At 45.5% G+C, this 25791-nt stretch overlaps 3 non-coding genes and 43 pseudogenes across 3 annotated transcripts; all 46 read left to right on the top strand.

Annotated features, from left to right (window-relative positions):
* The first annotated feature begins 281 nt into the window (after positions 1-281).
* Positions 282-400, top strand: LOC148269529 (5S ribosomal RNA; annotated as a pseudogene).
* Positions 401-605: 205 nt separating this feature from the next.
* LOC148269528 (5S ribosomal RNA) lies at positions 606-724 on the top strand (annotated as a pseudogene).
* A 205-nt stretch (positions 725-929) lies between these two features.
* On the top strand, positions 930-1048 carry LOC148269527 (5S ribosomal RNA; annotated as a pseudogene).
* Positions 1049-1607: 559 nt separating this feature from the next.
* On the top strand, positions 1608-1726 carry LOC148269526 (5S ribosomal RNA; annotated as a pseudogene).
* A 382-nt stretch (positions 1727-2108) lies between these two features.
* Positions 2109-2227, top strand: LOC148269525 (5S ribosomal RNA; annotated as a pseudogene).
* A 548-nt stretch (positions 2228-2775) lies between these two features.
* LOC148269524 (5S ribosomal RNA) lies at positions 2776-2894 on the top strand (annotated as a pseudogene).
* A 206-nt stretch (positions 2895-3100) lies between these two features.
* On the top strand, positions 3101-3219 carry LOC148269523 (5S ribosomal RNA; annotated as a pseudogene).
* Positions 3220-3425: 206 nt separating this feature from the next.
* On the top strand, positions 3426-3544 carry LOC148269522 (5S ribosomal RNA; annotated as a pseudogene).
* A 560-nt stretch (positions 3545-4104) lies between these two features.
* On the top strand, positions 4105-4223 carry LOC148269521 (5S ribosomal RNA; annotated as a pseudogene).
* Positions 4224-4607: 384 nt separating this feature from the next.
* Positions 4608-4726, top strand: LOC148269520 (5S ribosomal RNA; annotated as a pseudogene).
* Positions 4727-5110: 384 nt separating this feature from the next.
* On the top strand, positions 5111-5229 carry LOC148269519 (5S ribosomal RNA; annotated as a pseudogene).
* Positions 5230-5794: 565 nt separating this feature from the next.
* LOC148269518 (5S ribosomal RNA) lies at positions 5795-5913 on the top strand (annotated as a pseudogene).
* Positions 5914-6119: 206 nt separating this feature from the next.
* Positions 6120-6238, top strand: LOC148269517 (5S ribosomal RNA; annotated as a pseudogene).
* A 205-nt stretch (positions 6239-6443) lies between these two features.
* LOC148269516 (5S ribosomal RNA) lies at positions 6444-6557 on the top strand (annotated as a pseudogene).
* Positions 6558-6762: 205 nt separating this feature from the next.
* On the top strand, positions 6763-6881 carry LOC148269515 (5S ribosomal RNA; annotated as a pseudogene).
* Positions 6882-7413: 532 nt separating this feature from the next.
* LOC148269514 (5S ribosomal RNA) lies at positions 7414-7527 on the top strand (annotated as a pseudogene).
* Positions 7528-8087: 560 nt separating this feature from the next.
* LOC148269513 (5S ribosomal RNA) lies at positions 8088-8206 on the top strand. The gene has a single exon (XR_015816373.1). It is a non-coding gene; the product is annotated as a 5S ribosomal RNA (ribosomal RNA).
* Positions 8207-8410: 204 nt separating this feature from the next.
* Positions 8411-8529, top strand: LOC148269512 (5S ribosomal RNA; annotated as a pseudogene).
* A 532-nt stretch (positions 8530-9061) lies between these two features.
* LOC148269511 (5S ribosomal RNA) lies at positions 9062-9180 on the top strand (annotated as a pseudogene).
* Positions 9181-10066: 886 nt separating this feature from the next.
* Positions 10067-10185, top strand: LOC148269510 (5S ribosomal RNA; annotated as a pseudogene).
* Positions 10186-10393: 208 nt separating this feature from the next.
* Positions 10394-10512, top strand: LOC148269509 (5S ribosomal RNA; annotated as a pseudogene).
* A 207-nt stretch (positions 10513-10719) lies between these two features.
* Positions 10720-10837, top strand: LOC148269508 (5S ribosomal RNA; annotated as a pseudogene).
* Positions 10838-12319: 1482 nt separating this feature from the next.
* Positions 12320-12438, top strand: LOC148269507 (5S ribosomal RNA; annotated as a pseudogene).
* A 206-nt stretch (positions 12439-12644) lies between these two features.
* LOC148269506 (5S ribosomal RNA) lies at positions 12645-12763 on the top strand (annotated as a pseudogene).
* A 205-nt stretch (positions 12764-12968) lies between these two features.
* LOC148269505 (5S ribosomal RNA) lies at positions 12969-13087 on the top strand (annotated as a pseudogene).
* A 560-nt stretch (positions 13088-13647) lies between these two features.
* LOC148269504 (5S ribosomal RNA) lies at positions 13648-13766 on the top strand (annotated as a pseudogene).
* Positions 13767-13972: 206 nt separating this feature from the next.
* Positions 13973-14091, top strand: LOC148269503 (5S ribosomal RNA; annotated as a pseudogene).
* Positions 14092-14645: 554 nt separating this feature from the next.
* On the top strand, positions 14646-14764 carry LOC148269502 (5S ribosomal RNA; annotated as a pseudogene).
* Positions 14765-15296: 532 nt separating this feature from the next.
* LOC148269501 (5S ribosomal RNA) lies at positions 15297-15415 on the top strand. Its single transcript, XR_015816173.1, has one exon. It is a non-coding gene; the product is annotated as a 5S ribosomal RNA (ribosomal RNA).
* Positions 15416-15975: 560 nt separating this feature from the next.
* LOC148269500 (5S ribosomal RNA) lies at positions 15976-16094 on the top strand (annotated as a pseudogene).
* A 242-nt stretch (positions 16095-16336) lies between these two features.
* LOC148269499 (5S ribosomal RNA) lies at positions 16337-16455 on the top strand (annotated as a pseudogene).
* A 234-nt stretch (positions 16456-16689) lies between these two features.
* On the top strand, positions 16690-16808 carry LOC148269498 (5S ribosomal RNA; annotated as a pseudogene).
* Positions 16809-17369: 561 nt separating this feature from the next.
* LOC148269497 (5S ribosomal RNA) lies at positions 17370-17488 on the top strand (annotated as a pseudogene).
* A 205-nt stretch (positions 17489-17693) lies between these two features.
* LOC148269496 (5S ribosomal RNA) lies at positions 17694-17812 on the top strand (annotated as a pseudogene).
* A 208-nt stretch (positions 17813-18020) lies between these two features.
* LOC148269495 (5S ribosomal RNA) lies at positions 18021-18139 on the top strand (annotated as a pseudogene).
* A 548-nt stretch (positions 18140-18687) lies between these two features.
* On the top strand, positions 18688-18806 carry LOC148269494 (5S ribosomal RNA; annotated as a pseudogene).
* Positions 18807-19528: 722 nt separating this feature from the next.
* On the top strand, positions 19529-19647 carry LOC148269493 (5S ribosomal RNA; annotated as a pseudogene).
* Positions 19648-19853: 206 nt separating this feature from the next.
* On the top strand, positions 19854-19972 carry LOC148269492 (5S ribosomal RNA; annotated as a pseudogene).
* A 561-nt stretch (positions 19973-20533) lies between these two features.
* On the top strand, positions 20534-20652 carry LOC148269491 (5S ribosomal RNA; annotated as a pseudogene).
* A 534-nt stretch (positions 20653-21186) lies between these two features.
* Positions 21187-21305, top strand: LOC148269490 (5S ribosomal RNA; annotated as a pseudogene).
* A 1234-nt stretch (positions 21306-22539) lies between these two features.
* Positions 22540-22658, top strand: LOC148269489 (5S ribosomal RNA; annotated as a pseudogene).
* A 206-nt stretch (positions 22659-22864) lies between these two features.
* Positions 22865-22983, top strand: LOC148269488 (5S ribosomal RNA; annotated as a pseudogene).
* Positions 22984-23512: 529 nt separating this feature from the next.
* Positions 23513-23631, top strand: LOC148269487 (5S ribosomal RNA). The gene has a single exon (XR_015816441.1). It is a non-coding gene; the product is annotated as a 5S ribosomal RNA (ribosomal RNA).
* Positions 23632-23837: 206 nt separating this feature from the next.
* On the top strand, positions 23838-23956 carry LOC148269486 (5S ribosomal RNA; annotated as a pseudogene).
* Positions 23957-24922: 966 nt separating this feature from the next.
* Positions 24923-25044, top strand: LOC148269485 (5S ribosomal RNA; annotated as a pseudogene).
* A 233-nt stretch (positions 25045-25277) lies between these two features.
* LOC148269484 (5S ribosomal RNA) lies at positions 25278-25396 on the top strand (annotated as a pseudogene).
* Positions 25397-25791: the final 395 nt, after the last annotated feature.

Below are 25791 nucleotides of genomic sequence, written 5' to 3'. Positions count from 1 at the left end.
AGTACTATGATGGGTGATCTCCTACAAAGTCCTTATATTTCACCCATTTTCTATGGATGTCCTCGTCTTGCACCCATTTTTTTATAGATGATTCTTTTGATATTACGTGCAACTTGAATTATGGTCCGCAGGTTTATTCGCAAATGTGAGTCACGGCGCCATGGCATTTTACTTGATATTAGAACGAGAACAGGATGTGCAGTGCGCACGCACAAGGAAACAATTGACGGGTGGGGGAAGAAAGGAGAAGAAGTGTATGTATTTGCAGCGCGAAATTAAACAGTTGCGATCATGCCAGCACTAATGCACCGGATCCCATCAGACCTCCGCAGTTAAGTGTTCTTGGGCGATAGTAGTACTCAGATGGGTGACCTCCTGGGAAGTCCTCCTGTTGCACCTATTTTTTTTCGGATGGGTCGTTCGACGTTACGCGCGAATGGAATTATGAACTGCTGGTTCATTCGCAAAGGTGAGACACGGTGCCAGGGCATTTTACTTGATATTAGAACGAGAAGGAGAGATGTAGAGTGCACGCACAAGAAAACAAATGACGGGAGGGGGAAGAAAGGAGAAGGAGTGTATGTATTTGCAGCTCAAAATTAAATCGGTGCGATCATACCAGCACTAATGCACCGGATCCCATTAGAACTCTGCAGTTAAGTGTGCTTGGGCGAAAGTAGTACTCGGATGGGTGACCTCCTGGGAAGTCCTCGTGTTGCACTAATTTTTTTACAGATGATTCTTTTGACGTTACGCGCTACTTGAATTATGGTCTGCAGGTTTGTTATCAAATGTTAGTCCCGGCGCCGTGGCATTTTACTTTATATTTAAACAAGAACGGGAGTTGCAGTGCACACGCACAAGGAAACAAATGACAAGAGGGGGAAGAAATGAGAAAGAGAGTATGTATTTGCAGTGCGAAATTAAACAGTTGCGATCATAGCAGCACTAATGCACCAGATTCCATCAGAACTCCACAGTTAAGTGTGCTTGGGCGAGAGTAGTACTTGGATGGGTGATCTCCTGGGAAGTCCTCGTGTTGCACTCATTATTTTTCGGATGGGTCATTCGATGTTACGCGCGAATGGAATTATGAACAGCTGGTTCATTCGCAAAGGTGAGTAACGGTGCCGGGATATTTTACTTGATATTAGAATGAGAATGAGAGATACAGAGTGCACGCACAAGGAACCAAATGACGGGAGGGGGGATGGAAGGAGAAAGAGTGTATGTATTTGCAGCGCAGAATGAAACATGAGCGATCATACTAGCACTAATGCAATGGATTCTATCAGAACTCCGCGGTTAAGGGTGCTTGGGCGAGAGTAGTACTAGGATGGGTGACCTTCTGCAAAGTCCTTATATTTCACCCATGTTCTTGGGAACTCCTCGTGTTGTACCCATTTTTTTGCAATTGATTCTTTCGATGTTACGCGCGACTTGATATATGGTCCGCAGGTTTATTCACAAATGTGAGTCACGGCACTGTGGCATTTTACTTGATATTAGAACGAGAACAGGAGGTGCAGTGCGCACGCACAAGGAAACAAATGACGGGAGGGGGAAGAAAGGAGAAGGAGTGTATGTATTTGCAGCGTGAAATAAACTGGTGCGATCATACCTGCACTAATGCACCGGATCCCATCAGAACTCTGCAGTTAAGTGTGCTTTACCGAAAGTAGTACAAGGATGGGTTACCTCCTGGGAAGTTCTCGTGTTGCATCCATTTTTTTTTTCAGATGGGTCGTTTGATGTTACGCGCGACTAGAACTATGGTCCACTGGTTTATACGCAAATGTGAGTCAAGATGTAGGGGCATTTTAATTGATATTGGAACTAGAAGGAGAGGTGAAGTGTGAACGCACTAGGAAACAAATGACGGGAGGGGGAATGGAAGGAGAAAGAGTGTATGTATTTGCAGCGCAGAATGAAACATGAGCGATCATACCAGCACTAATGCAACGGAATCTATTAGAACTCTGCAAGTTAAGGGTACTTATGCGAGAGTAGTACTACGATGGGTGACCTCCTGCGAAGTCCTTATATTTCACCCATTTTCTTGGGAAGAAAGGAGAAGGAGTGTATGTATTTGCAGTGCGCAATTAAACAGGTGCGATCATACCAGCACTAATGCACCAGATCCCATCAGAACTCCGCATTTAAGTGTGCTTGGGCGAGAGTAGTACTCGGATGGGTGACTTCCTGGGAAGTCCTCGTGTTGCACCCATTTTTTTTCGGATGGGTCGTTCGACGTTATGCGCAAATGGAATTATGAACCGCTGGTTCATTTGAAAAGGTGAGTCACGGTGCCGGGGCATGTTATTTGATATTAGAACGAGAAAGAGAGATGCATAGTGGACGCACAAGGAAACAAATGACTGGAGGGGGGATGAAAGGAGAAAGAGTGTATGTATTTGCAGCGCATAATGAGACATGAGCGATCATACCAGCACTAATGCAACGTATTCTATCTGAACTCCTCAAGTTAAGGGTGCTTGGACGAGAGTAGTACTAGGATGGGTCACCTCCTACGAAGTCCTTATATTTCACCTATTTTCTTGGGAAGTCCTCGTGTTACACCCATTTTTTTACAAATGATTCTTTTGACGTTACGCGCGACTTGAATTATGGTCCGCAGGTTTATTCGCAAATGTGAGTCACGACGCCGTGGCATTTTACTTGATATTTGAACGAGAACACAAGGAAAAAAATGACGGGGGGGGGGGGGGTTAAGAAATGAGAAGGAATGTATGTATTTGCAGCGCGAAATTAAATTGATGCGATTATACCAGCACTAAAGCACCTGATCCCATCAGAACTCCGCAGTTAAGTGTGCTTGGGTGAGAGTAGAACACGGATAGGTGGCCTTCTGGGAAGTCCTCGTGTTGCACCAATTATTTTTCAGACGGGTCGTTCGACGTTACGCGCGACTAGAGCTATGGTCTGTTGGTTTATATGCAAATGTGAGTCAAGAAGCAGGGGCATTTTAATCGATATTAGAACGAGAAGGAGAGGTGCAGTGTGAACGCACAAGGAAACAAATGATGGGAGGGTAGAGGGAAGGAGAAGGAGTGTATGTATTTTCAGCACGAAATGAAACAGGTGCGATCACACCAGCACAAATGCACCGGATCCCATCAGAACTCCGCAGTTAATTGTGCTTTGGCGAAAGTAGTACAAGGATGGGTTACCTCTTGGGAAGTTCTCTTGTTGCACCCTTTTTTTTTTCAGATGGGTCGTTCGACGTTACGCGCGACTAGAACTATGGTCTGCTGGTTTATACACAAATGTGAGTCAAGACACAGGGGCATTTTAATTTATATTAGAACAAGAAGGAGATGTGAAGTGTGAACGCAATAGGAAACAAATGACGGGACGGAGAAGAAAGGAGAAAAAGTGTATGTATTTGCAGTGCGAAATTAAACAGGTACGATCATACCAACACTAATGCACCGGTTCCCATAAGAACTCCATAGTTAAGTGTGCTTGGGCGAGAGTAGTACTCGGATGGGTGATCTCCTGGGAAGTCCTCGTGTTGCACCCATTTTTTTTCCGATGGATCGTTCGATGTTACGCGCGAATGGAATTATGAACAGCTGGTTCATTCGCAAAGTTGAGTCACGGTGCCGGGACATTTTACTTGATATTAGAATGAGAAGGAGAGATGCAGAGTGCACGCACAAGGAACCAAATGACGGGAGGGGGGATGGAAGGAGAAAGAGTGTATGTATATGCAGCGCAGAATGAAACATGAGCGATCATACCAGCACTAATGCAACGGATTCTATCAGAACTCCGCGGTTAAGGGTGCTTGGACGAAAGTAGTACTAGGATGGGTGACCTCCTGCGAAGTCCTTATATTTCACCTATGTTCTTGGGAACTCCTCGTGTTGCACCCATTTTTTTACAATTGATTCTTTCGACGTTACGCGTGACTTGATATATGGTCCGCAGGTTTACTCACAAATGTGAGTCACAGCACCGTGGCATTTTACTTGATATTAGAACGAGAATAGGAGGTGCAGTGCGCACGCACAAGGAAACAAATGACGGGAGGGGGAAGAAAGGAGAAGGAGTGTATGTATTTGCAGCATGAAATTAAACTGGTGCGATCATACCAGCACTAATGCACCGGATCCCATCAGAACTCTGCAGTTAAGTGTGCTTTACCGAAAGTAGTACAAGGATGGGTTACCTCCTGGGAAGTTCTCGTGTTGCATACATTTTTTTTTTTTCAGATGGGTCGTTCGATGTTACGCGCGACTGGAACTATGGTCCACTGGTTTATACGCAAATGTGAGTCAAGATGCAGGGGCATTTTAATTGATATTAGAACGAGAATGAGAGGTGAAGTGTGAACGCACCAGGAAATAAATGACGGGAGGGGGAATGGAAGGAGAAAGAGTGTATGTATTTGCAGCGAAGAATGAAACATGAGCGATCATACCAGCACTAATGCAACGGATTCTATTAGAACTCTGCAAGTTAAGGGTGTTTGGGCGAGAGTAGTACTACGATGGGTGACCTCCTGCGAAGTCCTTATATTTCACCTATTTTCTTGGGAAGAAAGGAGAAAGAGTGTATGTATTTGCAGCGCGCAATTAAACAGGTGCAATCATACCAGCAATAATGCACCAGATCCCATCAGAACTCCGCAGTTAAGTGTGCTTTGGCGAAAGTAGTACAAGGATGGGTTACCTCCTGGGAAGTCCTCGTGTTGCACCCGTATTTTTTTGGATGGGTCGTTCGACGTTACACGCGAATGGAATTATGAACCGCTGGTTCATTCGAAAAGGTGAGTCACGGTGCTGGGGCATTTTACTTGATATTAGAACGAGAAAGAGAGATGCAGAGTGCACGCACAAGGAAACAAATGACGGGAGGGGGGGTGAATGGAAGGAGAAAGAGTGTATGTATTTGCAGCGCAGAATTAAACATGAGCAATCATACCAGCACTAATGCAACAGATTCTATTAGAACTCTGCAAGTTAAGGGTGCTTGGGCGAGAGTAGTACTACGATGGGTGACCTCCTGCGAAGTCCTTATATTTCACCCATTTTCTTGGGAAGAAAGGAGAATGAGTATATGTATTTGCAGGGCGCAATTAAACAGGTGCGATAATACCAGCACTAATGCACCAGATCTCATCAGAACTACGCATTTAAGTGTGCTTGGGCGAGAGTAGTACTCGGATGGGTGACTTCCTGGAAAGTCCTCGTGTTGCACCCATTTTTTTTTGGATGGGTCGTTCGACCTTACGCGCGAATGGAATTATGAACCGCTGGTTCATTCGGAAAGGTGAGTCACAGTGCCGGAGCATGTTATTTGATATTAGAACGAGAAGGAGAGATGCAGAGTGGACGCACAAGGAAACAAATGACGGGAGGGGGGATAGAAGGAGAAAGAGTGTATGTATCTGTAGCGCATAATGAAACATGAGCGATTATACCAGCACTAATGCAACGTATTCTATCTGAACTCCTCAAGTTAAGGGTGCTTGGGCGAGAGTAGTACTAGGATGGGTGACCTCCTGCGAAGTCCATATATTTCACCCATTTTCTTGGGAAGTCCTCGTGTTACACCCATTTTTTTGCAGATGATTCTTTCGACGTTACGCGCGACTTGAATTATGATCCGCAGGTTTATTCGCAAATGTGAGTCACGACGCCGTGACATTTTACTTGATATTTGAACAAGAACGGGAGGTGCAGTGCACACGCAAAAGGAAAAAAATGACCGGGGTGGGGGGTATGAAAAGAGAAGGAGTGTATATATTTGCAGCGCGAAATTAAATTGATGCGATTATACCAGCATTAAAGAACCGGATCCCATCAGAACTCCGCAGTTAAGTGTGCTTGGGCGAGAGTAGTACTCGGATGGGTGACTTCCTGGGAATTCCTTGTGTCGCACCAATTATTTTTCAGACGAGTCGTTCGACGTTATGCGCGACTGGAGCTATGGTCCGCTGGTTTATATGCAAATGTGAGTCAAGATGCAGAGGCATTTTAATCGATATTAGAACGAGAAGGAGAGGTGTAGTGTGAACGCACAAGGAAACAAATGATGGGAGGGGGGAGGGAAGGAGAAGGAGTGTATGTATTTTCAGCACGAAATGAAACAGGTGCGATCACACCAGCACAAATGCACCGGATCCCATCAGAACTCTGCAGTTAATTGTGCTTTGGCGAAAGTAGTACAAGGATGGGTTACCTCTTGGGAAGTTCTCTTGTTGCACACATTTTTTTTTTTCAGATGGGTCGTTCGACATTACGCGCGACTGGAACTATGGTCCGCAGGTTTATACACAAATGTGAGTAAAGACGCAGGGGCATTTTAATTGATATTAGAACGAGAAGGAGAGGTGAAGTGTGAACGCACCAGGAAACAAATGACGGGAGGGGGAAGAAAGAAGGAGTGTATGTATTTGCAGCACGAAATTAAACAGGTGCGATCATACCAGCACTAATGCACCGGATCTGAACTCCGCAGTTAAGTGTGCTTGTGCGAGAGTGGTACTCGGATGGGTGACCTCCTGCGAAGTCCTCGTGTTGCACCCATTTTTTTGCAGATGATTCTTTCAACGTTAAGTGCGACTTGAATTATGGTCCGCAGGTTTATACGCAAATGTGAGTCACGGCGTCGTGGCATTTAACTTGATATTTGAACGAGAACGGGAGGTGCAGTTCGCACGTACAAGCAAACAAATGATGGGAGGGGGAAGAAAAGAGAAAGACTGTATGTATTTGCATCGCGAAATTAAACAGGTGCGATCATACCAGTACTAATGCACCGGATCCCATTAGAACTCCACAGTTAAGTGTGCTTGGGCGAGAGTAGTACTCGGATGGGTGACCTCTTGGAAAGTCGTCGTGTGGAACCAATTTTTTTCAGACGGGTCGTTCGACGTTACGCGCGACTGGAACAATGGTCCGCTGGTTTATACGCAAATGTGAGTCAAGAAGTAGGGGCATTTTAATCGATATTAGAACAAGAAGGAGAGGTGAAGTGTGAACGCATAAGGAAACAAAAGATGGGAGGGGGGAGGGAAGGAGAAGGAGTGTATGTATTTTCAGCACCAAATGATACAGGCGCGATCATACCAGCACAAATGCATCGGATCCTATCTGAACTATGCAGTTAAGTGGGCTTTGGCAAAAGCAGTACAAGGATGGGTTACCTCTTGGGAAGTTCTCGCGTTGCACCCATTTTTCTTTTTCAGATGGGTCGTTCGACATTACGCGCGACTAGAACTATGGTTCGCTGGTTTATACGCAAATGTGAGTCAGGACGCAGGGGAATTTTAATTGATATTAGAACGAGAAGGAGAGGTGAAGTGTGAATGCAACAGGAAACAAATGACGGGAGGGGGAAGAAAGGAGAAGGAGTGTATGTATTTGCAGCGCGAAATGAAACAAGTGCGATCATGCCAGCACAAATGCACCGGATCTGAACTCCGCAGTTAAGTGTGCTTGGGTGAGAGTGGTACTCGGATGGGTGACCTCCTGGGAAGTGCTCGTGTTGCACCTATTTTTTTTCGGATGGGTCGATCGACGTTACACGCGAATGGAATTATGATCCACTGGTTCGTTCGCAAAGGTGAGTCACGGTGCCGGGGGCATTTTACTTAATATTAGAACGAGAAGGAGAGATGTAGAGTGCAGGCACAAGGAAACAAATGACGGTAGGGGATGGAAGGAGAAAGAGTGTATGTATTTGCAGCGCAGAATAAAACATGAGCGATCATACCATAACTAATGCAACGGATTATATCAGAACTCTGCAAGTTAAGGGTGCTTGGGCGAGAGTAGTACTAGGATGGGTGACCCCTTGCGAAGTATTTATATTTTACCTATTTTCTTGGGAAGCCCTCGTGTTGCACCCATTTTTTTGCAGATGATTCTTTTGACGTTACGCGCGACTTGAATTATGGTCCGCATGTTTATTCGCAAATGTGAGTCACGGCGCCGTGGCATTTTACTTGATATTTGAACGAGAACGGGAGGTGCAGTGCGCACGCACAAGCAAACAAATGATGGGAGGGGGAAGAAAGGAGAAAGAGTGTATGTATTTGCAGCGCGAAATTAAACAGGTGCGATCATACCAGCACTAATGCACCGGATCCCATCAGAACTCCGCAGTTAAGTTTGCTTGGACGAGAGTAGTACTCGGATGGGTGACCTCCTGGGAAGTCCTCGTGTCGCACCAATTTTTTTTAGACGGGTCGTTCGACGTTACGCATGACTGGAGCTATGGTCCGTTGGTTTATACGCAAATGTGAGTCAAGATGCAGGGGCATTTTAATTGATATTAGAACGAGAATGAGAGGTGAAGTGTGAACGCACCAGGAAACAAATGACGGGAGGGGGAAGAAAGGAGAAGGAATGTATGTATTTGCAGCGCGAAATGAAACAAGTGCGATCATACCAGTACTAAAGCACCGGATCCCATCAGAACTCTGCAGTTAAGTGTGCTTTGGCGAAAGTAGTACAAGGATGGGTTACCTCCTGGGAAGTTCTCGTGTTGCACCCATTTTTTTTTTCAGATAGGTCGTTCGACGTTACTCGCGACTGGAACTATGGTCTGCTGGTTTATACGCAAATGTGAGTCAAGACACAGGGGCATTTTAATTGATATTAGAACGAGAAAAAGAGGTGAAGTGTGAACGCACCAGGAAACAAATGACGAGAGGGGGAGGAAAGGAGAAGGAGTGTATGTATTTGCAGCGTGTAGTGAATTTGGTGCAATAATACCAGCACTAATGCACCGGATCGCATCAAAACTCCGCAGTTAAGTGTGCTTGGGCGAGAGTAGCACTCGGATGAGTGACCTCCTTGGAATTCTTCGTGTCGCACTAATTTTTTTTCAGATGGGTCGTTCGACGTTACACGCGACTGGAACTATGGTTCGGTGGTTTATACGCAAATGTGAGTCAAGAAGCATGGGCATTTTAATCGATATTAGAACGAGAAGGAGAGGTGCAGTGTGAACGCACAAGGAAACAAATGATGGGAGGGGGGAGGGAAAGAGAAGGAGTGTATGTATTTTTAGCACGAAATGAAACAGGTGCGATCATACCAGCCCAAATGCACCGGATCCTATCAGAACTCCACAGTTAAGTGTGCTTTGGCGAAAGTAGTACAAGGATGGGTTCCCTCCTAAGAAGTTCTCGTGTTGCACCCATTTTCTTTTCATATGGGTCGTTCGACGTTACGCACGACTGAACCTATGGTCCGCTGGTTTATACGCAAATGTGAGTCAGGACCCAGGGGCATTTTAATTGATATTAGAAAGAGAAGGAGAGGTGAAGTGTGATGGCACCAGGAAACAAATGACGGGAGGGGGAAGAAAGGAGAAGGAGTGTATGTATATGCAGCGCGAAGTGAACTAGGTTCGATCATACCAGCACTAATGCACCGATTCCCATCAGAACTCTGCAGTTAAGTATGCTTGGGGGAGAGTAGTACTCGGATGGGTGACCTCCTGGGATGTCCTCGTGTTGCACCCATTTTTTTTCGGATGGGTCGTTCGACGTTACGCGCGAATGGAGTTATGAACCGCTGGTTCATTCGTAAAAGTGAGTCACGGTGCCGGAGCATTTTACTTGATATTAGAATGAGAATGAGAGATGCAGAGTGCACACACAAGGAAACAAATTATTGGAGGAGGGATGGAGGAGAAAGAGTGTATGTATTTGAAGCGCATAATGAAACATAAGCGATCATACCAGTACTAATGCAACGGATTCTATCAGAACTCTGCAAGTTAAGGGTGCTTGGGCGAGAGTAGTACTAGGATGGGTGACCTCCTGCGAAGTCCTTATATTTCACCAATTTTCTTGGGAAGTCCTCGTGTTGCACCCAATTTTTTTACAGATGATTCTTTCGATGTTATGCGCGACATGAATTATGGTCCGCAAGTTTATTCGCAAATGTGAGTCACGTCGCCGTCGCATTATACTTGATATTTGAACGAGAATGGGAGGTGCAGTACGCACGCAAAAGGAAAAAAAAGACAGGAAAGGGAAGAAAAGAGAAGGAGTGTCTGTATTTGCAGCGCGAAATTTAACAGGTGCGATCATACCAGTACTAATGCACTGGATCCCATCAAAACTCCGCAGTTAAGTGTGCTTTGGCGAAAGTAGTACAAGGATGGGTTACCTCCTGGGAAGTTCTCGTGTTGCACCCATTTTCTTTTTCAGATGGGTTGTTTGATGTTACTCGCGACTGGACCTATGATCCACTGGTTTATACACAAATGTGAGTCAAGACGCAGGGGCATTTTAATTGATATTTGAACGAGAACGGGAGGTGCAGTGCGCACGCATAAGCAAACAAATGATGGGAGGGGGGAGGAAAGGAGAAAGAGTGTATGTATTTTCAGCACGAAATGAAACAGGCGCGATCATACCTGCACAAATGCACCGGATCCCATCAGAACTCTGCAGTTAAGTGTGCTTTGGCGAAAGTAGTACTAGGATGGGTTACCTCCTGGGAAGTTCTCGTGTTACACCCATTTTTTTTTTCAGATGGGTCGTTCGATGTTACGCGCGACTGGAACTATGTTCCGCTGGTTTATATGCAAATGTGAGTCAAGACACAGGGGCATTTTAATTGATATTAAAACGAGAAGGAGATGTGAAGTCTGAACGCACCAGAAAACAAATGACGGGATGGAGAAGTAAGGATATGGAGTGTATGTATTTACAGTACGAAATGAAACAAGTGTGATCATACCAGCACTAATGCACCGGATCCCATCAGAACTCCGCATTAAGTGTGCTTGGGCGAGAGTAGTACTCGGATGGGTGACCTCCTTGAAAATCCTCGTGTTGCACCCATTTTTTTTCTGATGGGTCGTTCGAAGTTACGCGCGAATGGAATTATGATCCATTGGTTCATTTGCAAATGTGAGTCACGGTGCTGGGGCAATTTACTTGATATTAGAACGAGAAGGAGAGATGTCCGCAAAAGGAAACAAATGACGGGAGGAGGGTTGGAAGGAGAAAGAGTGTATGTATTTACAACGCAGAATGAAACATGAGCGATCATACCAGAACTAATGCAACGGATTCTATCATAACTCGTCAAGTTAAGGGTGCTTGGGTGAGAGTAGTACTAGGATGGGTGACCTCCTGCGAAGTCCTTATATTTCACCCATTTTCTTTGGAAGTCCTCGTGTTGCACCCATTTTTTTGCAGATGATTCTTTCGACGTTACGCGCGACTTGAATTATGGTCCGCAAATTTATTCGCAAATGTGAGTCACGGTGCCGTGGCATTTTACTTAATATTAGAATGAGAACGGGAGGTACAGTGCGCACGCACAAGGAAACAAAGGACGGGAGGGGGAAGAAAGGAGAAGAAGTATATGTATTTGCCGCGCAAAATTAAACAGGTGCGATCATACCAGGACTTATGCAGGTGCGTTCGACGTTACGCGCGACAGGAGCTAAGGTCCGCTTATTTATACGCAAATGTGAATCAAGAAGCAGGGGCATTTTAATCGATATTAGAACGAGAAGGAGAGGTGCAGTGTGAACGCACAAGGAAACAAATGATGGGAGGGGGAGAGAAGGAGAAGGAGTGTATGTATTTTAAGCACAAAATGAAACAGGTGCGATCATACCAGCACTAATGCAACGCATTCTATCAGAACTCCGCAGGTAAGGGTGCTTGGGTGAGAGTAGTACTAGGATGGGTTACCTCCTGCGAAGTCCTTATATTTCACCCAATTTCTTGGGAAGTCCTCGCGTTGCACCCATTTTTTTGCAGATGATTCTTCTGACGTTACGCGCGACTTTAATTATGGTTCGCAGGTTTATTCGCAAATGTGAGTCACGGTGCCGTGGAATTTTACTTGAAATTTGAACGAGAATGGGAGGTGCAGTGCGCACGCACAAGGAAACAAATGACGGGAGAGGGAAGAAAGGAGAAGGAGTGTATGTATTTGCAGCGCGAAATTAAACAGGTGCGATCATACCAGTACTAATGGATCGGATCCCATCAGAACTCTGCAGTTAAATGTGCTTTGGAGATAGTAGTACAAGGATGGGTTACCTTCCGGGAGGTTCTTATATTTCACCCATTTTCTTGGGAAGTTCTCGTTTTGCACCCATTTATTTTTTCAGATGGGTCGTTCGACTTTACGCGCGACTGGAACTATGGTCCGCTAGTTTATACGCAAATGTGAGTCAAGACGCAGGGACTTTTAATTGATATTAGAACGAGAAGGAGAGGTGAAGTGTGAACGCACCAGCAAACAAATGACGGGAGGGGGAAGAAAGGAGAAGGAGTGTATGTATTTGCAGCGCAAAATTAAACAAGTACGATCAAACCAGCACTAATGCACCGGATCACATCAGAACTCCGCAGTTAAGTGTGCTTGGGCGAGAGTAGTACTCGGATGGGTGACCTCCTCGGAAGTCCTCGTGTCACACCAATTTTTTTTCAGATAGGTCGTTCGACGTTACGCGCGACTGGAACTATGGTCCACTGGTTTATACGCAAATGTGAGTCAAGACGCAGGGGCATTTTAATCGATATTAGAACGAGAAGGAGAGGTGAAGTGTGAAAGCATCAGGAAACAAATGAAGGGAGGGGGGCGGGAAGTAGAAGGAGTGTATGTATTTTCAGCACGAAATGAAACAAGTGCGATCATACGAGCACAAATGCACTGGATACCATTAGAACTCCGCAGTTAAGTGTGCTTTGGCGAAAGTAGTACAAGGATGGGTTACCTTCTGGGAAGTTCTTGTGTTGCACCCTTTTTTTTTCAGATGGGTCGTTCGACGTTACGCGCGACTGGAACTATGGTCCACTGGTTTATACGCAAATATGAGTCAAGACGAAGGGGCATTTTAATTGATATTAAAACGAGAAGGAGAGGTGAAGTGTGAACGCACCAGGAAACAAATGACGGGAGGGGGTAGAAAGGAGAAGGAGTGTATGTATTTGCAGCGCAAAATGAAACAGGCGCGATCATACTAGCACTAATGCACCTGATCCCATCAGAACTCCACAGTTGAGTGTGCTCTGGCGAGAGTAGTACTCGGATGGGTGACCTCCCCGGAAGTCCTCGTGTTGCACCTATTTTTTTTCGAATGGGTCGTTCGACGTTACGCGCGAATGGAATTATAAACTGCTGGTTCATTTCCAAAGGTGAGTCACTATGCCGGGGCATTTTAGTTGATATTAGAACGAGAAGGAGAGGTGCAGAGTGCACGCACAACGAAACAAATGATGGGAGGGGGATGGAAAGAGAAAGAGTGTATCTATTTGCAGGGCAGAATGAAACATGAGCGATCATACCAGCACTAATGCAACGGATTCTATCAGAACTCTGCAAGTTAAGGGTGCTTGGGCAAGAGTAGTACTAGGATGGGTGACCTCCTACGAAGTCCTTATATTTCACCAATTTTCTTGGGAAGTCCTAGTGTTGCACCCATTTTTTTGCAGATGATTCTTTCACCCTTATGCGCGACTTGAATTATGGTCCGCAGGTTTATTTGCAATTGTGAGTCACGACGCCGTGGCATTTTACTTGAAATTTGAACGACAACGGGAGGTGCAGTGCGCACACACAAGGAAACAAATGACAGGAGGGGGAAGAAAGGAAAATGAGTGTATGTATTTGCAGCACGAAATTAAACATGTGCGATCATACCAGCACTAATGCACCGGATCCCATTAGAACTCCGCAGTTAAGTGTGCTTGGGCGAGACTAGTACTCGGATGGGTGATCTCCTCGGAAGTCCTCGTGTCGCACCAATTTTTTTTCAGACGGGTCGTTCGACATTACGCGCGACTGGAACTATGTTCCGCTAGTTTATACGCAAATGTGAGTCAAGAAGCAGGAGCATTTTAATCGATATTAGAACGAGAAGGAGAGATGCAGTGTGAACGCACAAGGAAACAAATTATAGGAGGGGGGAGGGAAGGAGAATGAGTGTATGTATTTTCAGCATGAAATGAAACAGGTGCGATCATACCAGCACAAATGCACTGGATCCAATATGAACTCCGCAGTTAAGTTTGCTTTGGCGAAAGTAGTACAATGATGGGTTACCTCCTAGGAAGTTCTCGTGTTGTACCCATTTTTTTTTAGATGGGTCGTTCGACGATACGCGCGACTGGAACTATAGTCCGCAGGTTTATACGCAAATGTGAGTTAAGACACAGGGGCATTTTAATTGATATTAGAACGAGAAGGAGAGGTGAAGTGTGAACACACCAGGAAACAAATGACGGGAGGGAGAAGAAAGGTGAAGGAGTGTATGTATTTGCAGCGCGAAATGAAACAGGTGCAATCATACCAGCACTAATGCACCAGATCGGAACTCCGCAGTTAAGTGTGCTTGGGCGAGAGTGGTACTCGGATGGGTGACCTCCTGCAAAGTCCTTATATTTCACCCATTTTCTTAGGAAGTCCTCGTGTTGCACCCATTTTTTTGCAGATGATTCTTTCGACGTTACGCGCGACTTCAATTATGGTCCGTAGGTTTATTCGCAAATGTGAGTCACGGCGCCGTGACATTTTACTTGATATTTGAATGAGAACGGGAGGTGCAGTGCGCACGCACAAGGAAACAAATGACGGGAGGGGGGAGAAAGGAAAAGGAGTGTATGTATTTGCAACGCGAAATTAAACAGGTGCGATCATACCAGCACTAATGCACCGGATCCCATTAGAACTCCGCAGTTAAGTGTGCTTGGGCGAGACTAGTACTCGGATCGGAGATCTCCTTGGAAGTCCTCGTGTCGTACCAATTTTTTTGTCAGATGGGTCGTTCGACGTTACGCGCGACTGGAACTATGGTCCGCTGGTTTATACGCAAATGAGAGTCAAGAAGCAAGAGCATTATAATCGATATTAGAACGAGAAGGAGAGGTGCAATGTGAACCCACAAGGAAACAAATTATGGGAGGGGGGAGGGAAGAAGAAGGAGTGTATGTATTTTCAGCATGAAATGAAACAGGTGCGATCATGCCAGCACAAATGCACCGGATCCAATATGAACTCCGCAGTTAAGTGTTTTTTGGCAAAAGTCGTACAAGGATGGGTTACCTCCTGGGAAGTTCTCGTGTTGTACCCATTTTTTTTTTCGATGGGTCGTTCGACGATATACGCGATTGGAACTATGGTCCACTGGTTTATACGCAAATGTGAGTCAAGATGTAGGGGCATTTTAATTGATATTAGAACGAGAAGGATTGGTGAAGTGTGAACGCACCAGGAAACAAATGACGGGAGGGAGAAGAAAGGTGAAGGACTGTATGTATTTGCAGCGCGAAATGAAACCGGTGCGATCATACCAGCACTAATGCACCGGATCCCATCAGAACTCCGGAGTTAAGTGTGCTTGGGCGAGAGTAGTACTCGGATGGGTGACCTCTTGGGAAGTCCTCGTGTTGCACCCATTTTTTTTCAGATGGGTCGTTCGACGTTACGCACGAATTGAATTATGAACCACTGGTTAATTCGCAAAGAGAGTCATGGTGCTGGGGCATTATACTTTATATTAGAACGAGAAGGAGAGATGCAGAGTGCACGCACAAGGAAACAAATGACGGGAGGGGTGATGGAAGGAGAAAGAATGTATGTATTTGCAGCGCAGAATGAAACATGAGCGATCATACCAGAACTAATGCAACAGATTCTATCAGAACTCTGCAATTTAAGGGTTCTTGGGCGAGAGTAGTACTAGGATTGGTGACCTCCTGCGAAGTCCCTATATTTCACCCATTTTCTTGGGAAGTTCTCATGTTGCACCCATTTTTTTGCAGATTATTCTTTCGACGTTGCGCGCGACTTGAATTATGGTCCACAGGTTTATTCGCAAATGTGAATCACGGCGCCGTGGCATTTTACTTGATATTTGAACGAGAATGGGAAGTGCAGTGCGCACGCACAAGGAAACAAATGACGGGAGGGGGAAGAAAGGAGAAGGAGTGTATGTATTTGCAGCGCGAAGTTAAACAGGTACGATCGTACCAACACTAAAGCACCGGATTCCATTAGAACTCTGCAGTTAAGTGTGCTTGGGCGAGAGTAGAACTCAGATGGGTGACCTCTTGGGAAGTTCTTGTGTTGCACCCATTTTTTTCAGATGGGTCGTTCGACGTTACGCGCGAATGGAATTATGAACCGCTGGTTCATTCGCAAAGGTGAGTCACGGTACCAGGGCATTTTGCTTGATATTAGAACGAAAATGAGAGGTGAAGTGTGAATGCGCCAGGAAAAAAATGACGGGAGGGGGAAGAAAGGAGAATGAGTGTATGTATTTGCACCGCAAAATAGAAAGGAGAAGGAGTGTATGTATTTGCACCGCGAAATGAAACAGATGTGATCATAGTAGCACTAATGCACCGGATCCCATCAGAACTCCGCAGTTAAGGGTGCATGGGCTAGAGTAGTACTAGGATGGGTGACCTCCTGCGAAGTCCTTATATTTCACCTATTTTCTTGGGAAGTTCTCCTATTGCACCAATTTTTTTTTCCAGATGGGTCGTTCGACGTTACGCGCGATAGGAACTATGGTCCGCTGGTTTATATGCAAATGTGAGTTAAGATGCAGGGGCATTTTAATTGATATTAGAACGAGAATGAGAGGTGAAGTGTGAACGCACCAGGAAACAAATGACGGGAGGGGGAAGAAAGGAGGAGTTTATATATTTGCAGCGCAAAATGAAACAGGTGCTATCATACGAGCACTAATGCATCGGATCCCATCAGAACTTTGCAGTTAAGTGTACTTGGGCGAGAGTAGTACTCGGATGGGTGACCTCCAGTGAAGTCCTCGTGTTGCACTTATTTTTTTCCGGATGGGTTGTTCGACGTTACGCGCAAATGGAATTATGAACCGCTGGTTCATTCGCAAAGGTGAGTCACGGTGCCGGAGCATTTTACTTGATATTAGAACGAGAAGGAGAGATGCAGAGTGCACGCACAACGAAACAAATGACGGGAGGGGGGATGGAAGGAGAAGGAGTGTATTTATTTTCAGCCCCAAATGAAACAGGTGCGATAATACCAGCACAAATGCACCGGATTCTATCAAAACTCCGCAAGTTAAGGGTGCTTGGGCGAGAGTAGTACTAGGATGGGTGACCTCCTGCAAAGTCCTTATATTTCACCAATTTTCTTGGGAAGTCCTCGTGTTGCACCCATTTTTTTGCAGATGATTCTTTCAACGTTACGCGCGACTTGAATTTTTATCTGCAGGTTTATTCGCAAATTTGAGTCACGGCGCCGTGGCATTTTACTTGATATTTAAACGAGAACGGAAGGTGTAGTGTGCACGCACAAGGAAACAAATGACGGAAGGGGGAAGAAAGGAGAAGGAGTGTATGTATTTGCAACGCGAAATAAAGCAGGTGCGATCATACCAGCACTAATACACCGGATCCCATCAGAACTCCGCAGTTAAATGTGCTTGGGCGAGAGTAGTACTCAGATCGGTGACCTTCTGGGAAGTTCTCGTGTCGCACAAATTTTTTTTTGGACGGGTCTTTCGACGTTACGCGCGACTGAAACTATGGTTTGCTTGTTTATACGCAAATGTGAGTCAAGAAGCAGGGGCATTTTATTCGATATTAGAACGAGAAGGAGAGGTGCAGTGTGAACGCACAAGGAAACAAATGATGGGAGGGGGAGGGAAGGAGAAGGAGTGTATGTATTTTTAGCACAAAATTAAACAGGTGCGATCATACTAGCACAAATGCACCGGATCCCATCAGAACTCCGCAGTTAAGTGTGCTTTCGCGAAAGTAGTACAAGGATGGGTTACCTCCTGGGAAGTTCTCGTGTTGCACCCAATTTTTTTTTTCAGATGGGCCGTTCGACGTTACGCGCGACTGGAACTATGGTCCGCTGGTTTATACGCAAATGTGAGTCAAGACGTAGGGGCATTTTAATTGATATTAGAACGAGAAGGAGAGGTGAAGTGTGAATGCACTAGGAAACAAATGACGGGAGGGGAAAGAAAAGAGAAGGAGTGTATATATTTGCAGTGCGAAATGAAACAAGTGCGATCATACCTGCACTAATGCACCGGATCCCATCAGAACTCCGCAATTAAGTGTGCTTGGGCGAGAGTAGTACTCGGTTGGGTGACCTCCTGGGAAGTCCTCGTGTTGCGCCAATTTTTTTTCGGATGGGTCATTCGACATTACGCGCGAATAGAATCTTGAACCGCTGGTTCATTCGCAAAGGTGAGTCACGGTGCCGGGGCATTTTACTTGATATTATAACGAGAATGAGAGATGCAGAGTGCACGAACAAGGAAACAAATGACGGGAGGGGGGATAGAAGGAGAAAGAGTGTATGTATTTGCAGCGCAGAATGAAACATGAGAGATCATACCAGCACTAATGCAACGAATTCTATCAAAACTCCGTAGGTAAGCGGACTTGGGCGGGAGTAGTACTAGGATGGGTGACCTCCTGTGAAGTCCTTATATTTCACCCATTTTCTATGGAAGTCCTCGTGTTGCACCCATTTTTTTGCAGATAATTCTTTCGACGTTAAATTATGGTTCGCAGGTTTATTCGCAAATGTGAGTCACGGCGCCGTGGCATTTTACTTGATATTAGAATGAGAACGGGAGGTGCAGTGCGCACGCACAAGGAAACAAATGACAATGGGTGAAGAAAGGAGAAGGAGTGTATGTATTTGCAGCACGAAATTAGACAATTGCGATCATGCCAGCACTAATGCACCGAATCCCATCAGAACTCCACAGTTAAGCATGCTTGGGCGAGAGTAGTACTCGGATGGGTGACCTCTTGGGAAGTCTTTGGGTTGCACTCATTTTTTTTCGGATGGGTCGTTCGATGTTACGCTCGAATAGAATTATGATCTGCTGGCTTATTTGCAAAGGTGAGTCACGGTGCCGGGGCATTTTACTTGATATTAGAACGAGAAGGAATAATGTCCGCACAAGGAAACAAATGATGGGAGGGGGGATGGAAGGAGAAAGTGTGTGTGTATTTGCAGCGTAGAATGAAACATGAGCGATCATACCAGCACTAATGCAACGGATTCTATCAGAACTCCGCAGGTAATCGTACTTGGTCGAGAGTAGCACGAGGATGGGTGACCTCCTGCGAAGTCCTTGTATTTCACCAATTTTCTTGGGAAGTCCTCGTGTTGCACCCATTTTTTTGCAGATGATTCATTCGACATTACGCGCGATTTGAATTATGGTCCGTAGATTTATTCGCAAATGTGAGTCACGGCGTTCATACCAGCACTAATGCACCAGATCCCATCATAACTCCGCAGTTAAGTGTGCTTGGGCGAGACTAGTACTCGGATGGGTGACCAATTTTTTTTCAGACGGGTCGTTCGACGTTACGCGCGACTGGAGCTTTGGTCTACTGGTTTGTACGCAAATGTGAGTCAAGAAGCAGGGGCATTTTAATTGATATTAGAACGAGAAGGAGAGGTGCAGTGTTAACGCACAATGAAAAAAATGATAGGAGGGGGGAGGAAGGAGAAGGAGTGTTTGTATTTTCAGCACGAAATGAAACAGGTGCGATGATACCAGTACAAATGCACCGGATCCCATTAGAACTCCGCAGTTAAGTGTGCTTTGGCGAAAGTAGTACAAGGATGGGTTACCTCTTGGGAAGTTCTCGTGTTGTACCCATTCTTTTTTCAGATGAATCGTTCGACGTTACGCGCGACTGGAAATGTGGTCCGCTGGTTTATACGAAAATGTGAGTCAAGATGCAAGGGCATTTTAATTGATATTAGAACGAGAAGGAGATGTGAAGTGTGAACGCACCAGGAAACAAATGACGGGAAGGGGAAGAAAGGAGAAGGAGTGTATGTATTTGCAGCGCAAAATGAAACAGGTGCGATTATACCAGCACTTATGCACCGGATCCCATCAGAACTCCACAGTTAAGTGTGCTTGGGCGATAGTAATACTCGGATGGGAGACCTCCTGGGAAGTACTCGTGTTGCACCCATTTTTTTTCGGATGGGTCGTTCGACGTTACGCGCGAAAAGAATTATGAACCACTTGTTTATTCGCAAAGGTGAGTCACATTGTCGGGGCATTTTACTTGATATTAGAACGAGAATGAGAGATACAGAGTGCACGCACAAGAAAACAAATGACGGGAGGGGGGATGGAAGGAGAAAGAGTTGATGCATTTGCAGCGCAGAATGAAACATGAGCGATCATACCAGCACTAATACAACGGATTCTTTCAGAACTCCGCAAGTTAAGGGCGCTTGGGCGAGAGTAGTACTAAGATGGGTGACCTCCAGCGAAGTCCTTATATTTCACCCATTTTCTTGGGAAGTCCTCGTGTTGCACCCATTTTTTTGCAGATGATTCTTTCGACGTTAGGCACGACTTGAATTATGGTCCGCAGGTTTATTCGCAAATGTGAGTCACGGCGCCGTGGAATTTTACTTCATATTTGAACGAGAACGGGAGGTGCAGTGTGCACGCACAAAGAAACAAATGATGGGAGGAGGATGAAAGGAGAAAGAGTGTATGTATTTGCAGTGCGAAATTAAACAGGTGCGATCATACCAGCACTAATGCACCGAATCCCATCAGAACTCCGCAATTAAGTTTGCTTGGGCGAGAGTAGTACTCGGATGGGGGACCTCCTGGAAAGTCCTCGTGTCGCACTAATTTTTTTTTCAGACTGGTCATTCGACGTTACGCGCGACTAGAACTATGGTCCGCTGGTTTATACGCAAATGTGAGTCAAGAAGTATGGGCATTTTAATCAAAATTAGAACGAGAAGGAGAGGTGCAGTGTGAACGCACAAGGAAACAAATTATGGGAGGGGGGAGGGAAGGAGAAGGAGTGTATGTATTTTCAGCACAAAATTAAATAGGTGCGATCTTACAAGCACATATGCACCGGATCCCATCAGAACTCTGCAGTTAAGTGTGCTTTCACGAAAGTAGTGCAAGGATGGGTTACCTCCTTGGAAGTTCTTGTGTTGCACCCAATATTTTTTTTCAGATGGGCCCTTCGGCGTTACGCGCGACTAGAACTATGGTCCGCTGGTTTATACGCAAATATGAGTCAAGACACAGGGGCATTTTAATTGATATTAGAACGAGAAGGAGAGGTGAAGTGTGAACGCACCAGGAAACAAATGACGGGAGGGGGAAGAAAGGAGAAGGAGTGTATGTATTTGCAGCGCGAAATTAAACAGGTACGATCATACCAGCACTAATGCACCGGATCCCATCAGAACTTCGCATTTAAGTGTGCTTGGGCGAGAGTAGTACTCGGATGGGTGACCTCCTGGGAAGTCCTCGTGTTACACCCATTTTTTTTTCGGATGGGTCGTTCGACGTTACGCGCGAATGGAATTATGAACCACTGGTTCATTCGCAAAGGTGAGTCACCGTGCCGGGGCATTTTACTTGATATTATAACGAGAATGAGAGAAGTAGAGTGCAAGAACAAGGAAACAAATGACGGGAGAGGGGATAGAAGGAGAAAGAGTGTATGTATTTGCAGCGCAGAATGAAACATAAGAGATCATACCAGCACTAATGCAACAGATTCTATCAGAACTCCGCAGGTAAGCGTACTTGGGTGAGAGTAGTACTAGCATGGGTGACCTCCTGCGAAGTCCTTATATTTCACCCATTTTCTATGGAAGTACTCGTGTTACACCCATCTTTTTGCAGATGATTCTTTCGACATTACGCACGACTTGAATTATGGTCCGCAGGTTTATTCGCAAATGTGTGTAACGGCGCCGTGGTATTTTACTTGATATTAGAGCGAGAACGGGAGGTGCAGTGCGCACGCACAAGGAAACAAATGACGGGTGGGGGAAGAAAGGAGAAGGAGTGTATGTATTTGCAGCGCAAAATTAAACAGTTTCGATCATTCCAGCACTAATGCACCGGATCCCATCAAAACTCCGCAGTTATGTGTGCTTGGACGAGAGTAGTACTCGGATGGGTGACCTCCTAGGAAGTCCTCGTGTTCCACCCATTTTTTTTCGGATGGGTCGTTCGATGTTTCGTGCGAATAGAATTATGATCCGCTGGTTTATTCGCAAAGGTGAGTCAAGGTGCCAGGGCATTTTACTTGATATTAGAACGAGAATGAGAGATGTCCGCACAAGGAAACAAATGACGGGAGGGGGGATGGAAGGAGAAAGAGTGTATGTATTTGCAGCGCAGAATGAAACTTGAGCGATCATACCAGAACTAATGCAACGGATTCTATCAGAACTCCGCAAGTTAAGGGTGCTTGGGTGAGAGTAGTACTAGAATGGGTGACCTCCTTCGAAGTCCTTATATTTCACCCATTTTCTTGGGAAGTCCTAGTGTTGTACCCATTTTTTTGCAGATGATTCTTTCGACGTTACGCGCGACTTAAATTATGGTCCTCAGGTTTAATCGCAAATGTGAGTCACGGCGCTGTGGCATTTTACTTGATATTTGAATGAGAATAGGAGGTGCAGTGCGCACGCACAAGGAAACAAATGACTTGAGGAGGAAGAAAGGAGAAGGAGTATTTGTATTTGCAACGCGAATTTAAACAAGTGTGATCATACCAGCACTAATGCACCGGATGGCATTAGAACTCCGCAGTTAAGTGTGCTTGGGCGAGAGTAGTACTCGGATGGGTGTCCTCCTATGAAGTCCTCGTGTCGCACCAATTTATTTTCAGACGGGTCGTTCGATGTTACGCGCGACTGGAGCTATGGTCTGCTGCTTTATACGTAAATGTGAGTCAAGAAGAAGGGACACTTTAATCGATATTAGAACGAGAAGGAGAGGGTGCAGTGTAAACGCACAAGGAAACAAATGACGGGAGGGGGAAGAAAGGAGAAGGAGTGTATGTATTTGCAGCGTGAAAGTAAACCGGTGCGATCATACCTGCTTTAATGCACCGGATCCCATCAGTACTCCGCAGTTAAGTGTGTTTGGTCGAGAGTACTACTCGGATGGGTGATCTCCTAAGAAGTCCTCGTGTTGCACCCATTTTTGTTCGGATGGGTCGTTCGACGTTACGCGCGAATGAAATTATGAACCGCTGGTTCATTCGCAAAGGTGAGTCATGGTGCCGGGGCATTTTACTTGATATTGGAATGAGAAGGAGAGATGTAGAGTGCACCCACAAGGAAACAAATGACGGGAGGGGGAAGAAAGGAGAAGGAGTGTATGTATTTGCAGCGCGAAATTAAACCGGTACGATCATACCAGTATTAATGCACCGGATCCCATCAGAACTCTGTATTTAAGTGTGCTTGGGTGAAAGTAGTACTCGGATGCGTGACCTCTTGGGAAGTCCTCGTGTTGCACCAATTTTTTTGTAGATGATTTTTTCGACGTTACGCGCGACTTGAATTATGATACGCAGGTTTTTTATCAAATGTTAGTCACGGCGCCGTGGGATTTTACTATATATTTGAAGGAGAAGGAGAGGTGCAGTGCGCACGCACAAGGAAACAAATGACGGGAGGGGGAAGAAATGAGAAGGAGAGTACGTATTTGCAACGCGAAATTAAATAGGTGGGATCATACCAGCACAAATGCACCGGATCCCATTAGAACTCCGCAGTTAAGTGTGCTTGGGCGAGACTAGTACTCGGATGGGTGACCTCTTGGGAAGTCCTCGTGTCGCACCAATTTTTTTTCAGACAGGTCGTTCGATGTAACGCGCGACTGGAACTATGGTCCACTGGTTTATACGCAAATGTGAGTCAAGAAGCAGGGGCATTTTAATTGATATTAGAACGAGAATGAGAGGTGCAATGTGAGTGCACAAGGAAACAAATGATGGGAGGGGGGAGGGAAGGAGAAGGAGTGTATGTATTTTCAGCACGAAATGAAACAGGTGCGATCATACCAACGCAAATGCACCGGATCCCATCAGAACTCCGCAGTTAAGTGTGCTGTGGCGAAAGTAGTAAAAGGATGGGTTACCACCTGGGAAGCTCTCGTGTTGCACCCATTTTTTTTTTCAGATGGGTCGTTCGACGTTACGCGCGACTGGAACTATGGTCTGCTGGTTTATACGAATGTGTGAGTCAAGACGCAAGGGTATTTTAATTTATATTAGAATGAGAAGGAGAAGAGAAGTGTGAACGCACCAGGAAACAATTGAAGGGAGGGGGAAGAAAGGAGAAGGAGTGTATGTATTTACAGCGCGAAACGAAACAGTTGCTATTATATTGTCACTAATGCATCAAATCCCATCAGAACTCCGCAGTTAAGTGTGCTTGGGCGAGAGTAGTACTCGGATGGGTGTCCTCCTAGGAAGTCCTCGTGTTGCACCCATTTTTTTTCGGATAGGTCATTCGACGTTACGCGTGAATGAAATTATGAACCGCTGGTTCATTCGCAAAGGTGTGTCACGGTGTCGGTGCATTTTACTTGATATTAGAATGAGAAGGAGAGATGCAGAGTACACGCACAAGGAAACAAATGACGGGAGGGGGGATGGAAGGAGAAAGAGTGTATGTATTTGCAGCGCAAAATGAAACATGAGAGATCAAACCAGCATTAATGCAACGGATTCTATCAGAACTCCGCAGTTAAGGGTCCTTCGGCGAGAGTAGAAAGAGTGCGAAGTCCTTATATTTCACCCATTTTCTTTGGAAGTCCTCGTGTTGCACCCATTTTTTTGCAGATGATTCTTTCGAAGTTACGCGCAACTTGAATTATGGTCCGCAGGTTTATTCGCAAATGTGAGTCACGGCGCCGTGGCATTTTATTTGATATTATAACGAGAATGGGAGGAGGAGTGCGCACACACAAGGAAACAAATGACGGGAGGGGGAAGAAAGGAGAAGGAGTGTATGTATTTGCAGTGCAAAAATATACAGGTGTGATCATATCAGCACCGCACAAGGAAACAAATGACGGGAGGGGGGATGGAAGGAGAAAGAGTGTATGTATTTGCAGCGCAGAATGAAACATGAGTGATCATACCAGCACTAATGCAACAGATTCTATCAGAACTCCGCAAGTTAAGGGTGCTTGGGTGAGAGTAGTACTAGGATGGGTGACCTCCTGCGAAGTCCTTATATTTCGCCCATTTTCTTGGGAAGTCCTAGTGTTGTATCCATTTTTTTACAGATGATTCTTTCGATGTTACGCGCGACTTGAATTATGATCCGCAGGTTTATATGCAAATGTGAGTCACGGCACCGTGGCATTTTACTTTATATTTGAACGAGAACGGGAGGTGCAGTGCGCACGCACAAGGAAACAAATGACGGGAGGGGGAAGAAAGGAGAAGGAGTGAATGTATTTGCAGCACAAAAATAATAAGGTGCGATCATACCAGCAATAATGCACAGTATCCCATCAGAACTTCTCAGTTAAGTGTTCTTGGGCGAGAGTAGTACTCGGATGGGTGAACTCCTGGGAAGTCCTCATGTTGCACCCATTTTTTTTCGGATGGGTCGTTCGATGTTATGCGCGAATTGAATTATGAACCGCTGGTTGATTCGCAGAGGTGAGTCACGGTGCCGGGGCATTTTACTTGATATTAGAACGAGAAGGAGCGATGCAGAGTGCACGCACAAGGAAACAAATGACGAGAGGGGGATGGAAAGAGAAAAAGTGTATGTATTTGCAGCGCAGAATGAAACATGAGCGATCATACCAGCACTAATACAACAGGTTCTATCAGAACCCTGCAAGTTAAGGGTGCTTGGGCGAGAGTAGTACTAGGATGGGTGACCTCCTGCGAAGTCCTTATATTTCACCCATTTTCTTGGGAAGTCCTCGTGTTGCACCCATTTTTTTGTAGATGATTCTTTTGACGTTCCGCGCGACTTG

The sequence above is a fragment of the Carica papaya genome, chromosome 1, assembly GCF_054855325.1.
Source record: "Carica papaya isolate Zhongbai chromosome 1, ASM5485532v1, whole genome shotgun sequence".
NCBI classification, from domain to species: Eukaryota; Viridiplantae; Streptophyta; class Magnoliopsida; order Brassicales; family Caricaceae; genus Carica; species Carica papaya.
The sequence above is the reverse complement of the archived record's forward strand: the minus strand, read 5'-3'. Positions and strand labels throughout refer to the sequence as shown.